The sequence below is a fragment of the Balaenoptera ricei genome, chromosome 4, assembly GCF_028023285.1.
Source record: "Balaenoptera ricei isolate mBalRic1 chromosome 4, mBalRic1.hap2, whole genome shotgun sequence".
Taxonomy (NCBI): Eukaryota; Metazoa; Chordata; class Mammalia; order Artiodactyla; family Balaenopteridae; genus Balaenoptera; species Balaenoptera ricei.
In genome coordinates this window covers 142,413,093-142,424,276 of record NC_082642.1, presented here as the reverse complement: position 1 = coordinate 142,424,276, position 11,184 = coordinate 142,413,093, and the positions used below count along the sequence as shown (strand labels likewise).

Below are 11,184 nucleotides of genomic sequence, written 5' to 3'. Positions count from 1 at the left end.
AGACTTTCCTGGCTTGTTTTATTCATCAACCCAGTCCCATTCATTTTTGATCTTTCAGAAATATGTTAATATTTCTTGTTTGTTGGCAAAACACCCTCCCAACCATTTCTTTACCACATTGTCTTCTCTGTAATGACTTTACTCCTTTTTATACTTTTTTATCAGCAGGGTTTGTAAAGTATTAGAGAAAAATATGTGAACAAATCTGCCATCTTGACAGAATTTTAAAGGCAAGAAAATTATCCTTTCTTGTTCAAATTTTCAAGTTCAGCTATGGCATTTGTGGAATAATTAATGCCATTAGTCAGGCTATATTAACTATGATTTACGTTAAACCGTGGTTTATGTTAAAATTGGGATCTGACAAAAATGAGTGTCAAGTATATGGTGTTGATGGATATAATTAGGCTTCCCTGAGTGGACAAACATACTTAGAGCAAGAATTAAAGTGTCTGTAAAGTATTTGTATATGAGGATCTTGCTAATATAACCAAATTGGGCTTGAGGTCAGTACAAAATAATGTGTAGTCTGCGTTCTAACATTTTATTTTATTTTATTTTTATTTTTGGGGGTATAGTTGATTTACAATGTTGTGTTAGTTCCAGGTGTCCAGCAAAGTGAATCAGTTATACATATACATATATCCACTCTTTTTTAGATTCTTTTCCCATATAGGCCATTACAGAGTATTGAGTAGAGTTCCCTGTGCTATACCAGAGGTATTTATTAGTTATCTATTGTATATATAGTTGTGTGTATATGTCAATCTGCATTCTCCCATTTTAAAAGAAATGCAAATTTTAAACTTTTAACTGTGCACTCCATGGCTTCTTGAGATCATTTGGATTATTGGGGGAAAAAGCATTTCAGGCAGAGGCAACATTAAGCACAAAGCCCTCCCTGAACAAGGGACTTACCTGCTTTGTTGAAAGAATAGTGATGAAGCCAACTGAGTTAAGGTGGAATGAAAAAGTAGGGGGAGATGTAGTCAGAGAAGAAATGTGGATCAGATCACATAGGTCCCCATATATCACAGTAAGGACATTTAACTTTTATTCTGAGTGACCTGGGGAGACATTGAAAGTTGTGAGTAGAGGAATTAGATTATATTTTAATAGAATCTCTATCTCTGCAGTTTGGAGAATACGCTGAATCTGGACAAACATATAAAACAGGGAAGGCAGTTAGGGGGTGACTGTACTAATACAGGCAAAAATAATTGTGTCTTGGACTGGGTTGTTGTGTGATAAACAACCAGATTCTGGATATGTTCTGAAGATACAGCAAATAGAATTTGCTGACAGATTTTGTGTAGAGTTTAAAAGAAGGAAAGACATCAAGGAGGATGCCTGAAGTGTTTGGTTGATAACTAAAAGGATGGAGTTGCCACTATATATGATGGGAAAGACTGGAGAGGGACAGGTCTGGAGTTTGTGGGAGAGGGGAAGATAGCTAGTTATCAGGAGTTGGGTTTTAGTCATTTTGTTTGAATTGCCTTCCAAGTGGATTTGTTGGGCAGGCATTTGGAATTCAGAGGAGAGATTCTGATTGGGGATGTAAATTTAGGAGTCATTAGTGTGTGGATAGTACTTACAGCCCTGAGACTGGATGAGACCAACTACAGGAAAAGTGTAGATGAAAGAGGAGCGATCAGGGACTGAGCTCTGGAGCACTCCAGAATCTAGATGTCAGGAGATAAGGAAGAACTGGCAAAGGAGGCGGGAAAAAAGGAGAAAAAGGCAAGTGAGCGTGGAATCTAGCTCCTCATTAGATAGTAAGCTGTGTAGGGACAGGAGTCCTACGTGCTTGTTCAGGTTGTATCCTTTTCTAGCATCTCATCCACAGGAAGCAATAATCTGTACTGACTGAATAAATAAAACAATGTCATCACTGCATCGATAGCTTGTATATGAAGCAGAGAGCAGAGAGGAAGAGTCTTCCTTTTCACATCCATGTGTCTCTTCCAGATGTCCTCCCGTTATTCTCACTCTGGTGGCTCTAGCCCTGAAAGGCAGCAACTGGTAATTCCTTTATTCTTCTAGATCACGTAGGACAAGGTGTTGTGGGGACCAGCTTCCTGTGCTTCTTCTAAGACTCATGGAAGATAATCAGCCTGTGTGTGCGTCCTCAGGGAGGAAGAGAGGGCTTAGGTCTTTTCTTCTAAGCTTTCCACATTTTCTTTTCTCTCGGTCCAACACATTGTCCTAGTTGATGCTTTTGTGTTTTGGAAGAGAGTCACTTACGCCCTCTCAAAGAGACATCCACAACTGCATCAGTCTTCTGAGCCCTCAACTTTGCACCACTTGCAGCACCGAGCACCCCAACAAAGAACCCCATGAGTCATTTTCGTCCTGTTACTCTGGTAATATTGTAATATGAGTAGAACAAAGTGATTTCCTTGGTGGTGCCTAGAAACTGTGTATGTTGACCTAGTTACAAATGTTCTCTGCATGGGGCAATACTACACAGCATGGAAGATTTATTCGAACATATATTTTAGAGTAAAATGATATAATGAAAAATAAAACTCAGAATTTTACTTTCAAAGTTTTTGCCAAAGGAAAAAATAACAAATTCAATTCATGAGGCTCATAATTCTCAATAAAAAGGCATAGAAAGTGTAAGAGAATACATTTTTGAGCTTTAGTTTGCAACAGTTCACATACTACTATGACCATTCTTAAAGTTGTTGGAGAGATGGTGATGACAAATATGGTAGCCTAGGTGTGTTCAGGCCATCAACTGACTGAGGCAGATCCAAATTTTGAAGGAAAAAAAGCAAAACAAACCAAAGAAAAAGTTATCTTCAGAAGAACCAAACCACTGTCCTTCTTCAGTTGCTTGCATTCTTATGAAGATGTCAAGCATCTTTGTGATCATGACTTAGAACATCCTTCCATTTACTGCTTTAAAAGTTGCTAGGGCTTCCCTGGTGGTGCAGTGGTTGAGAATCTGCCTGCCAATGCAGGGGACACGGGTTCGAGCCCTGGTCTGGGAAGATCCCACATGCCGCGGAGCGACTGGGCCCGTGAGCCACAACTACTGAGCCTGCGCGTCTGGAGCCTGTGCTCCGCAACTAGAGAGGCCGCGATAGTGAGAGGCCCGCGCACTGCGATGAAGAGTGGCCCCCGCTTGCCGCAACTGGAGAAAGCCCTCGCACAGAAATGAAGACCCAACACAGCCAAAATAAATAAATAAATAAAAATGAAGTGGGAAATGTTCCTTCCTCCTCTATTAAAAAAAAAAAAAAAAGTTGCTAAAGTGTGAAAGTAAACTACCTAGAGCGGTGGGATAGGGAGGGTCGGAGGGAGGGAGATGCAAGAGGGAAGAGATATGGGGACATATGTATATGTATAACTGATTCATTTTGTTATAAAGCAGAAACTAACACACCATTGTAAAGCTATTATACTCCAATAAAGATGTTAAAAAAAAAAAAAACCAAAAAAAAAAGGTATTATTTTGCTTACCCAAAAAATAAAAAAATAAAAAATAAACTAGATCTGGATTTCTAAATCTACATTAGTATGTTATTGAGCACAAGAATGGTAAATGCGTAAAGCATGTGTCAAATTTCTCAGTTAATCCCTTTACTTCATAAAGGCAACTTTCATTCAAGGAGTCCATAATGAGGGTGAAGCTGCACATTGTTATCTTACTAATTTTGATTTATAAATTTCTGATGATCAACTTTACATAAATACATGTAATATCATGAGACAAATATGAGAAATAAATATTTCTTTTTCTGTAGATCTTATGCTTTCTAAAATAGGATGAAGGGTTTCCTTTCTCCAATTTAGAAAATGCATTGGGGTTATATTTTAAAAGTAACACTTACGCAATTGGTTACCAATTCTTGATGAAATCTAAGAAAAGAATGGAGCATTTGCATTTGGTCAAAATGATTTTCAAACTTCCTCAAGGTTAATCAAACTTAATCAAAGAGTCTTCTGTCAAATGAGATGCAGGCTGAATAAAAGTTCCCATATAGAACAAAATCTTTTTGTGTTTACTTTACACTAACTCATATTTTAATTTATCTTCTCTTCTGTACTTTGTTACAAAGTATTCTCAAGCTTTTGGGTCACTCTTAAATTCATGCATGTCAAATATTGTGCAAAACTTCTTTCTTGGATGATAGTTACAATGACTTAAAAAGCCATTTTTCTTTGGTTTTCTTTATTCTCATAAAATCAATGAAAAACATCAGAAGTTTGGGTTATTGGTTGTCCGAACAAAATGCAATAGAGTGGGTGGCTTAAACAACAGAAATTTATTTTTGCACAGTTTGGAAACTAGAAGTCCAAGATCAAAATGTGGGTCAGCTCTGTTTTGGCAAGAGGGCTTGTAGATGTGTGCTCACATAACTTTCCTTGGTGTGTTTATTTGGAGCGATCTCTCTATTTTCCTCTTCTTATAAAGCCACCAATCCTATTGGATCAGGACTCTACTTGTATGAACTCATTTAACCTTAATTACCTCCTAAAGCCCCATCTCCAAATACAATCACAATGGGGGTTAGGGCTTCAACATATGAATTTGGGGGAGACACAATTCAGTCCATAGTCCTGATATAGCATCAGACCTAATGATATCAATATTCCCAGTGGTTTAGTATCCTGCACAATGTTTCAGTTTCTACAAGCAACATTTACAGAGCATGTACTCTGTACCTGACACTGTGCTAGACCTGGAGTGTTATAAAGGTGAACAAGAGTCTTCTGCCTAGAAGTTTACAGTCTAATGGGTGAGATTGACGTATATACCCACAAACATCATAATACCATGTGAGAAGCAAATAGAAATGTGCACATGCTAATTCAGCAAAAAATTTCTCTCTATACTATATTTCCCATCAGTATATCTTAATTCATGATATATATATTTTTACATAGTAGCAGTCCATTTATTTCTGCTCTGACCTCTGATATAGCATGTATTGCCCATTGAGCCACAAGAAACCTATATTATGTTTTAGGTAGAGCATTTTATTTCTGAGCTGCCTTAGGATTTTGTGCCAGAATTTTTGCTTGTTTCAGTGACTGTGGCAAAGGCTATCCTTGTGGCATCATTTCTCTTCAATCTTTTCTCTTCCTCGATATATGATTAGTATGATTTAGAATGCTTAGATCATTTTCACATCCTTGAAAAGTTAATTCATTTCCCCATCAACGGATAGGACTGATTTTTAAACTGAGGGATAGTTGATTTACAATATTTTGGGTGTACAGCAAAGTGATTCAGTTCTTTTTCAGACTCTTTTCCATTATAGGTTATTACAAGACATTGAATACAGTTCCTTCTGCTATTCAGTAGGTCCTTGTTGGTTACCTATTTTATATATAGTAGTGTGTATCTGTTAATCCCAGATTCCTAATTTATCCCTTCCCTCTCCTTTCCCCTTTGGTAACCATAAGTTTGTTTTCTATGTCTGTGAGTCTATTTCTGTATTGTAAGTAAGTTCATTTGTATCATTTTTGAGGTTCTACATATAGGTCATATCATGATATTTGTCTTTTTCTGATTTACTTCACATAGTATGATAATCTCTAAGTCCATCCATGTTGCCACAAATGGCATCATTTCATTCTTTTTATGGCTGAGTAATATTCCATTGTATATATGTTCCACATCTTCTATATCCATTTATCCGTCGATGGACATTTAGGTTGCTTCCAAGTCTTGGCTACTGTAAATAGTGCTGCTATGAACATTGAAGTGCAGGTATCTTTTCAAATTCGAGTTTTGTCTGGATATATGCCCAGGAGTGGGACTGCTGGATCATATGGTAACTCTTTTTTTAGTTTTTTAAGGAACCTCCATACTGTTCTTGATAAGACTGTTTTTAATTGGAGTTGAATCACTTGGCACTTCTGAAGAATATTTTCTCACAGATTTTTGAAATAAAATTAAGCAAACGTTAAAGTTTTGCAATTGTGTCAATTTCTGTTTTGATGTAAAATGAAATTATGTGTGTCCATACATCAGTGTATTATGTAATTTATGCTTGGTAACCCTTTCATTGGTCACAATTAGTTCTGAAATCGTTGGTATCAAGAGTGGCCAAAAGACCACAGTTAATACACTTTTGAAACCCTCTTTAATATTGATGCCACCATCAGACCTTTTCAAGGCTGTTCTATGGTTAGTTTCCCAAGTGAGGCTGTTAAAGGTCAGGAGTACCCTGAGTTTACAAGCATTAAGCCTGGCTTTGTCCTACCAGCTTCCTCAGTGCTATTGTAAGTGTCGGGGTTTAAAACTCTTTCTATGTGTTTTGCCCTTTTATTTATTTTAGCCGGTGGACACACCTTTTCCTTTTTAAACTGGTATGTCGATGGCCTTTCCTTGTAATAACAGTTGACATAATTCTCTTGAGCTGAAAGAAAACACTATTAAGGAAAACGCTGGCTATTTCCAACTTTCTCAGACCTCTGTAAGGAGGAATGCAGGTCTCTACCAGGATCAGGTGGAGACAGAGCTACCAATGGGTACAACTAAGAATTTCAGGTTCTCAGGCAGAATTCTCTGTGCTTGGGATTTACATCTTTGCTCCTAGCCTGGGATGCAGAATTGGAACAATAATGAGAAATCATTTTTTTCACCTGTTGGATTTGCAAATGTTTTAAACAAGCAATAACAACCATCGCTGGCAAATACTCAGGGATGTGAACGTTCCCTTACTTTGGTGGTAGGAATGTGAATTCCTCAACTGTCCTGGCACCAATTATTTGAATTAAAATTACTATACGTTATATAGCAATTCCAGTTCTTGAATTCTACCTTACATTAAAAAAATTACACCTGATAAAGGACTATGTGGACATAATGCTATTTGTAGTATGGTTTGTAGTGTCAAAAAACCATAAACAATTTGAATGTTCATGAGTAGGGAACTGAATAAATCATGGCACATGTGTGTGTACACATGCAGGCACATACACACACACACACACACACGCACACACACACTGAAAAATGATATATTGGGATATATTAATGTCCCAAATGGGATGACTGTTCACAATATACAGTGAGATTTAATAAAGCAAATTCAAAGTAAAGTGAATAATATCAACCTTAAAGAAACCCAAACCTAAAAATAGATTATGTAGTCCTTTTTTCCAGCTGGAACCATGGAGGGTGCAGAGAAGAAAAGATGGTTCCTGCTGAAACTCCTAAAAAAAGTGAAGGAATTTCACAGAGCTCAAGATCAGGCACCTGAGAAAGAAGTTTGCCCAAAAGATGTTTTGAAGGGCAAGGACAAATCTTATCTATGAAAAGGTAAGCCCAATCACAAGGAATATGGGCAGATGTACAGAACTGACACAAGAATGGTTAGGATGGCAAGATAAGCTGGCAACTTTCATGTACCTGCAGAACCCATACTGGCATTTGTCATCAGGATCAGTATCCATGGTGTGACCCCAAAGGTCTGAAAAGTGTTGCAGCTTCTTCATCATTGCCATATCTTCAGTGGTACCTTTGTGAAGATCAACAAGGCTTCAGTTAACATGCTGAGGATTGTGGAACCACATATTGCACATTAAATTGCCCTGACAGACAACACATTGATTGCTGGCTCTCTTGTTAAATTTGGAATCAACTGCATGGAAGATCTGATTCACGAGATCTATACTGTTGAACAATGCTTTCAAGAAACCAACAACTTCTGCTGGCCCTTCAAATGATCTTTTCCATGAGGTAGAATGAAGATGATGAAGATCATCTATTTTGTAGAAGGTAGAGATGCGGGCAACAGAAAAGATCAAATCAACAGGCTTATTAGAAGGATGAACTAAGGTGTCTACCTTGATTTGTTTTGTAATCTAATCAGTTAATAAACAGTGACTGCTTTCAAATTGAAATGTAAAACAAACATTCCCCCCGAAAAAAACCCAAATTATGTGATTAACAAAAGAGAAAATGGGACAAGTATACATCCAATTCTTCACATGTGTTAACTATGGGAGATATGGGGAATTATTTACTTGTCATTCATTCATTTATTCATTATATTAAAAAAGGGAAGACACAGAGAGTAGAAGAAAAGAGGTGGAACACTCTTCTGGTGTTGGATGTTGGGTGAGAAGAGGGCTGGACACCAATATGGCAGTCAACCTCATTATCTCCTCCCTAAATGGGAGCAGGGAGCTTCCTCTTACTTTTTAAGCACAGAGGTTTGGAGAAGGATGTTTCCTGAGAAGGAGGAGAATGGCTGGACCACCCAAATTGCTTGCACTTACTGACAGCACCTCTCCCTTGTACAGTTGTCTTTAGGTTGCCCAGTGTAGCTCTTTTCACAGCTATGTGCAACCATCCAGTAATATCTTGCCTCAGAAGATGTTCTGTCCTTACCAGTGACAAGCTCAAGCTCCTAGGGTGGGGAGGATGAGGGCAGCATAATGTTATTGATGGGTGAAGGTACATCTACTCCAGGTATGAGTCAAAACTTCCAGATGAGTCAAGAAATTTGCCCCATATCCATGCTTCCCTCCTCATCCCACCCACAGAGCTAGGCACCAATTTGTGTGTGGGTTTGACTGCCAAAGATTTGCTAGGAGAAGAATATAGTAGGATAATATTTGAAGCTATTAATCCATACTTTTTCTTCTCCCTGTATATATCTTTTCATCTCTCTGTTCCTCCTCATTTAAGCAGATCCTGGGGAAGTGTGAGGCAGGATATTGTTTCTGGCTATTAATTGCCAGTGACTGAAATTTGAAGGCGAAATCAGGCAAGATTGCCAGAAAAGGCAAAAAGAAAGAGAATATGGACCTCGACCAAGTAAGTGTCTGGGCCAGAGATATGATGGGGGGTGAAATTTTCCAAGCTAGAAAGTGCTTCCCATAGGAATAGGGAAGTGTAGGGAGGAGGTGAAGGGAGGAGTCTGTAGGAGCAAGGAGATAGGGTCAGTGCCTGATTTCCAACTATGTTAAGAAGGGAGTGGTAAGACTCCATGCAGAAAATGGATGCTTGGTATTGAAACAAATGAAACTAAGAGGATCCATTTCTCCAATGGCAGACATTTTGGTATTACAAAAAATGTTGCAATGAATTATCCTTGTGTCCCTGTACTAGATGTTTTTGGAATTTATATTTTAGAAGTTGACTTTCTGCGTCCAAACCTTCAAACTTTGCTAGATATTGCAAAAATTTTTAGCGTTATACCAATTTGCTCTCTCAATCTCTTAATCTTTTTCTTCTTAAATTTAAACTACACTCCCTATTGTAAAACTTCACTGCTCATTAATCATGGGTAATTAAGAATTTGAAAGTTCCCATTTCCCCGACTTCCTTACCACTACTTGTCATCGACAAACTTTTGAATTTTTTCCAGTGTGACGACATGAAATGGTATCTTGTTTTAACTTGCATGCTTCTATTACTAGTAAGTTACAACTTTTTTTTTATATCTTTATTGGTCCTATAGAGCTTCTTGTCTGTGAACTGAAGTTTTATATTCATTTCTTTACTGGGCTTTTTGTCTTTTTCTTACTTATAGGATATTTTTATATATTCTAGATGGCAGTTATTTCTCAAATGCCTTGTAAGTATTTTCTCTGTCTCTAGCTTGCCTTTTAAACTTTGTTTATGACATCTAAAGTACGATATTTAAAATGTTTCTGTTATCAAATTTATTCATCTTTTAGTTTGTACTTAATGGTTTGGTTTTTTTATTCTTAAAAGATTTTGTTTCACAGCAGTTTTAGCTTCATAGTAAAATTGAGCAGAAGTTACCCAGAAATCCCATATACTCCCTGCCCCTATACATGCACAGCCTTCTCCATTATCAATATCCCCACCAGTCATACATGTGTTACAATTGATGAACTTTTTTATTTTTTAAGAGATCTTTCCTTACTTCAATGTTATGAGATTGTCCCTACATTTTCTTCTAAAATTTTGAGGGTTGCCTTTAAGTCTTTAATCCATGTGTTCTTCCTATTTGTGTACGGAATGAGGAGGAATTCAATACCCTGATACATTTTAAAATTTGTTCCTCAATCACATGAGGTCAACCCATCCTATTGGCAGATTCACCTGCAGCCACACTGAAAGATTGAGGGTAGCAAAGCAGTTCATAGCAGGCATCAGGACTGAGCATTGTGGGTAAACCACTGGGCTCATGGATGAGCCTCTTATACCAAACAGTCAACTAGTGGTGTTACCTGGATTAGTGAGCGGGATGACCTCTGTGGAATCCCCCATATCATGAACATTAACTAATGGGGAATCAGGGACATTCAACTGATTGAAAAAGGATACAGTGGGCCTAGACTCACAACTGGATATCAGGGTCTGGGTCAAAACAACCAACCAACCAGCAAACATAGCAACAAATATGGCAGAACTAACACAGCCAAAGTATTATCCAACCAAATGTAGACAATCCAGAGGAAAGCATTTTCTGGATAATGTTTCCTCTCTGTAATGTCACTAATTTATTTAACATACACTGTAGCCTTCTTTAAGTTCTTAAAAAACTCAACACAGTGGAGAGAAAAGAAAACTACTATTTTAATTGTTTAGCTGGAAAAAATAAAATTTATGTTTATTTCTCCCCTGCTAAAACAAAAACAAAACAAAAATAAAATAAATTTTAACTATTTGAGCAGAGATTACAATTTTGTCCTATAAGTAAAACAACTACAAGAAATTTCACAGTAATTTTAGTATTTATACAGCTTTTTAAAGAAAATAAAACATTGAATTATAAAAAGCATTTACATTGGAGCACAGAGAACTATATTCAATACCTTGTAATAACCTATAATGGAAAAGAATATGAAAAAGAATATAGATATATTCACTTTGCTGTACACCAGAAATTAACACAACATTGTAAGTCAACTACACTTCAACTTAAAAAAAAAAGCATTTATACTGGTATTATGCCTTCTGAAGTAAAATCTTAGTGTACATCATCTAAGTTTTCAGAATTAAAAAGTATAACCCAGAATCCAGCATGTAATTTCCAAGGTGAATGTCAATTTAAGTATTTGAAATACAGCATGATCTTTGTGATAAAATTAAAAAAAGAAATTAGCTGGGACTATCCCACATGCATTCTAAAGCCCCCAGTTAGCCTAGGTAATTTTTCTTATTCTTCCACAACACATAGCATTCTTTCTATGAATGACATCAGTTTGGAAATACCCCGTGGTTTCTGAGTTATAAAT

The 11,184-nt window shown here is 37.0% G+C and overlaps 1 pseudogene; it reads left to right on the top strand.

The window, feature by feature from the left end:
• The first annotated feature begins 7,157 nt into the window (after positions 1-7,157).
• LOC132365520 (60S ribosomal protein L7-like) lies at positions 7,158-7,803 on the top strand (annotated as a pseudogene).
• Positions 7,804-11,184: the final 3,381 nt, after the last annotated feature.